Genomic DNA, 5318 nt, shown 5'->3' on the forward strand with positions numbered 1-5318 from the left:
CCTGCTGCCGGTGCTGGCCCTGCTCGCACCTGCTGCCGGCGCCTGGCACCGGTCCCGATCGCTTGGTGCCGTCAGCAGTTGCCAGCCCCCATTGCCCCTCAGGGCTTCTCCACCTCCCCCTGCTCCTGAGGGGCAATCGGGGAAGCAGCTGCTGCTCGCACCCACTGATGGTGCCGGCCCTGGTCGCACCCGCTGCTGGTGCTGGCCCCAATTGCTCTACACCATCAGTGGATGCGAGCGGGGTTGGTGCCATCAGCACATGGGAACGGTGGCAGCAGGAGTGGGGCCCGCAGCAGGAGGGGCCAGGCGGGGACACGGAGGATGGGCTGAGACCCACCCCTGTGCCCACTGCAGCCTCGAAGCCCACAGTTCCTTCCAAGGTGCACGAATTCATGCACTGCGCCCCTAGTATATACATAAAAGCCAAGCGACTGGAATGATCGGTCACTATGATGCACACTGCAGCCAGCCAACTGGCCCAATCAGGGACGGGCGGGCCAACCAACCTCCGTGGCCTCTCCCTCCGACAGGCCAGGCCCCGATTGGCCCCCTATCGGGGAGAGTTGGTTAGACCCCTCCCATGCACGAATTCGTGCACCAGGCCTCTAGTTATAAATAAGGCATAAGGCCCTACTGTTGACATATGACTACCAAATTATGCCCCCTCATAATAGAACTGTAAATAATTTGTACATTTGTTCTTTTAGGGTTTAGATATTGGCCTGTTTTCCCCACCCCCAAAATATGTAGATTTTAGATAATATTTAAATGCCTTTATGGGAGTATTCATTGCATTGGCATTGTATTATAACACTACAAGTAATATTTGAACAGTCACTAAATTAGCTAATGATCAATAAAGCCAATGATCATGTTTTTAAATGTATAAGTAAGAAATATTATATTAGTTGTCAGCTGTCTGGAGATTAAGAAATATAACTTGTTTTCCCCAAATATTTTTCTCTCAACAAGAGGCAACTTTTCTCTCAGTCTCTTTACCTCTTTAAAAAAAATCCCTAACTCACCCAGCTGGTATGGCTCAGTGGTTGAGCATTGACCTATGAACCAGAAGGTCACCTTCGATTCCCATCCCCAGTGGGTGTGCAGGAGGCAGCCAATCAATGATTCTCTTATCATTGAGATTTCTATTTCTCTCTCCCTTTCCCTACCTCTCTGAATCAATAAAAAATATATTTAAAGAAAAACAAACAAACAAAAACCCTACCTCAATGGTTTGTTTTCTTGAGTGATTTTGGCCACAGAATAATAATTTTCCATCATAATCAACCATTGCTTTTATGATTGGCACATAACAGATACAGATAAATACTTGCTGGATCCTTTTTTTTTGTATATGCTTTATTCTTGTTTCCATCAGATGTTAGTTTTCATTTTTAACAAAAGCTAGCATGTGAATAAGGAATGTGTGTGTGTGTGTGTGTGTGTGTGTGTGTGTGTAGGCAGGTGTACACATCTTCAATACAAATTCTTTTAAAACATAAAATTTCATTGTATTGAGATAAAAATCCAGCTGGTATTGAATTTTTTCTATCATTATTGACAACAAAAGTAACCCCACAACATTTGTTGTTTACAATTTTTACTTAGGTTATTTCATGTAATCAGTGTCCTTTCAGTTGCAAATAACTGGATGTTTCCTTAAGATGTAGCAATGCTCACTGCAACTTAGCTCCACCAGGATGAGTAAATACAGAGATCAGATGTTGAAGAGACGCTCAATGGCTGTATTGTGAAGGATGGGGCAAAGCTGTGTAGAATGCTTGTGGACCTATAACACACACAGAATGCTATACAAATGCTGTATTTCACTTCAATTACTTAGTCTTTTGGTAAGGGTGTGGGAAGACAACTGAGAATGAGATGCTTTCCTTATCCTTCAGGAATGTACAATCTAAATGGGGAGACAAAACATACATACATGAGAAAGCTAAAAACCTTCTCAAGACTAAACAGGCCAAGATTAATCAAAGATTAATATCACCCAGGAAAGGCTTTCCAGATCTCGTAAGAGAGATGGACTATGAGTTGTATCTTTTGAAAAATCAACACATGAATAAATATTTTTAAACATTCAAACTACAGAAGAAATAATGATGAACTTTAAGTTTTCCACTCATGACTTCCAAGTTCTCATTCCAGAAGCAACCACCATTACCATTTTTCTTATATGTCTTTCTAGTACACTTAACTACTTTAAAATTGATTCTGAATTGATTTTAATTTCATTGACTTTGCAGTGTCATGAGTGATGAAGGGTTAAACTTAGTGTCTATTCACATAAAAATAAGATTGACTCAATATAATTTATGCAATAGGAATCTACTGATGATAGGTCTTGAAGTACCCTAGTGGATTTCCCAGTTGATTGTTGCCGCGGCAATCTTTCTCCATCTGCCTTCAGATTCTGTCTTGACCCACTTTGGTTTAGACACATTTCTAGCAGAGGGGACAGTAGGCATGTTCCCATTTCAAAACCCTATGGGGACTGCATTGTTAGCCAGATTGCCCCTCCTCCCATTTCTTCAATCTCACAGATCCTAAAAGGATTCCAGAATGGAAGTTAGGGACTCAAAAGTCTGACACTTCGGAAAGATTGTCTTAAACTTCAAGCATATCATCTACTGAATTACTGTACCCTTTAATTGTATCCTAACTCCCATAGCAGATTCTTCTGGAATCCCAGCCAGCTCAGGAATCCCCCATCACCCAGATGGATACCAAATGTACATCCTGGTCACATACGAAAAAATATTTCTGTGACCCAGGCTAGCTTTATTTTTTTTTTAAATAAATTTTTATTGATTTCAGAGGAAGGGAGAGGGAGAAACATCAATGATGAGAATCATTGATCAGCTGCCTCCTGCACGCCCCCTATTGGGGACTGAGCCTGCAACCTGGCATGTGCCTTGTCTGGGTATTGAAACGTGACCTCCTAGGTCGACACTCAACCACTGAGACATGCCTGCCAAGCCCAGGGTAGCTTTTAATAGGCCATTTCATATTAAAATGGTTGGCTTGGGTCAGCAGGAAGGACCAAAAACCAGAAACAGCCTTCCTACTTCTAAATTGAAGAGCCTTTGCCCTGGCCTAGACCGTCCTCCCTGGTGGCTCCGGGATATGGAAGCAGAGGCTTAGGAGATGGATCAGTTCCATCAGTTGGCTTCCTGGGTCGCTTTCACAAGCTATTTTACAAGGTGGGTGAGTAGAGCTGCCTCTAAGCTGGCAAAGGAAGAAAACACCCTGGAGGTCAACTTTTGAAGAATTTCTGCTAAGTTTATCTTAGCATAAATACATGAAGGCAACCGGAGGGAAGAAACGTTAACAATTATTGATTTTCTTTGAACGTCAAAGCCCTGTGATATTTACTGCTTTATTTAATCACCACACAACTACATTTGAATTGCTATCATTGCAGGCGAGTTCCACTTGCCTAAGATCACAGATTCGGAACACAGTAGAACTAAAAACTACAATTTGCCTATCTCCGGGGTTCATGCCCTTCATGACAACTTTTTGGTGGGAAGAGTACTTCTGTGTTCAAGGAGGGAGATGGTGGGCATGAAGATTCTGAAAGGACTTCTGGAAAACCTGTAAGACTCAGGGGCATGGCCAAGTATCTCTTCGGAAGACACCTTCCTCGGAGGAGCCTTCATACCTGAAAGGAAAGCATCTACTTCAAGAACTCTGACTGTTGGTACTTCTTGTTGACTCCTTTATATTGTCAGTGCCCCTTTCCTGCCTAAGCCGCCACATGAAATTCACGAAGGAGCCCATGAAACTGAGCGCTGCACAGGGAGCCCCGAAAACGGCCTTGTCTCTGCCGCCAACCACCTGTGTGAGACCTAACTTTCTTTTTAACTTTAGTCCTGTGGTGCTCCCTGCCCAACGTACTAAGTGTTCAATAAATACCGGATGTGATTGATTAGTTGGGTTCCATAGTTCAGCAGAGATCTGGGTGTCCCTGAGGTGAAAGCGAAGTTACCCGAGTGCAGTTACGCCCCCACCAGCTTTGGGCAGCAAGCAGCTTACTAGCAGTTAAGGGCCTTGAAGCGCAGATGCTGGGGGGCCTACCAACATCACCGGAACAGCGGAGAAATGAAGGGAAAGAGAATCCGGCAATGAAGGGGCATCGAGCTTACTTCTCGGACTTCACAAGGCTTGTTCACAGCATGCATCATCAGCTGCATTTGTTACTGAAGAGAGAACCAAGCTTCAGGTTAAACCTGGCATCCTTCACGCTGGCCCTAAAGCCCACAGGTCCCCGCCCCAGGGGCTTATTTACATCCCGGACCCCGCCCCCATCTCGCAGCACGGGGGGCCCCGCCCACTCGCCCGCTCATTCGCCTATGGGCGCGCCCGGAGTGGGTTCAGTACCGCGGCTTCGGCGGAACCATCCTCCTGCGCCCGGCTCGTCCCGTCCTCCAGGCGGGCTCGGTTCCTCCGAGGGGATGAGCACTTGCCCCTCCGCGGCTTGCTTAGGGAAGGTGGGCCCAGCGGCGGCCCTCACAGGCCCCACCCAATGGCGCTGGAGAGACCGAGAAGGGGACCCAGGGCCGAGGCAGGGGGACGGGTGACCCCGGGGCTGTCTCCCCACTGCGGCAGGACACGTGCTTCCCCTCCACCCCCTCCCATAGCCTCTCCTGGGAGCTCCCCGAAGACGAAGTCAACCGAAACCGGGTGCGGTGCTGGTTTCCAGAGCCGGAGAGACGGCTCTGGGTTAGGAGTCGCCGGGAAGCCGTGTTGGGAGCGGGCGATCCGTGGCGTCCACTTGCTTTCTGGCCCCGTAACCTTTGTTGGCCATTCTGGTCTGGGGGTGCCGGGGTGCGCTCGCCCCGACGAGCCGGCAGCCCTTCTCCCTCACTTGGGAAAGTTCCTCGGAGCGGAGCCTGGCAGGTTTTCCCACCCGCCTTCGGGAAGCGAGCAAAGGGATTTCACGGATTTCAAACTTGGTCTTCGAATGTGCAACTTGAGTTGTTTTGTTCTCTCCTGGGGGCGGCGGGGAGATACTGTCCCTGGGTTGGGTACTTGTGTCTTCTACTTACTTAATCCGTATGTGGTTAATGGTTTCCTTTTGATCCTAAACAAAGGAAAAACAGCTCCTGGGTTGGTTTTTGTCATTCCTTCCTCTCGACCCTTTGGCTAAACGCTACGGGTTTGTTGTCATCTAAGCCTTTGAAACGGCCATCTCCAGGTAAACGCGATTGGAAGCAGCATTTCCCCTCTGCCATGCCTTGCCTGTGACAGTTTGGAATAGCTTACATTCTGGTGTTTTAAGTGACACATGTAAGGTAATGGTT

At 47.3% G+C, this 5318-nt stretch overlaps 1 long non-coding RNA gene across 4 annotated transcripts; it reads right to left on the bottom strand.

Annotated features, from left to right (window-relative positions):
- Positions 1–1190: 1190 nt before the first annotated feature.
- Positions 1191–4697, bottom strand: LOC106726008. Of its 4 annotated transcripts, none has more exons than XR_001362026.1 (3): positions 4396–4697; positions 3931–4202; positions 1191–1912 (listed from the first exon to the last, which is right to left on the bottom strand). It is a non-coding gene; the product is annotated as an uncharacterized LOC106726008 (long non-coding RNA). The 4 variants fall into 4 exon arrangements; XR_001362025.1 differs by lacking the exon at positions 1191–1912 and adding an exon at positions 3354–3676; XR_001362023.1 differs by lacking the exon at positions 1191–1912 and having other exon boundaries at positions 3354–4202.
- Positions 4698–5318: the final 621 nt, after the last annotated feature.

This window comes from Myotis brandtii, unplaced genomic scaffold (genome assembly GCF_000412655.1).
Source record: "Myotis brandtii unplaced genomic scaffold, ASM41265v1 scaffold212, whole genome shotgun sequence".
Classification (NCBI taxonomy): Eukaryota; Metazoa; Chordata; class Mammalia; order Chiroptera; family Vespertilionidae; genus Myotis; species Myotis brandtii.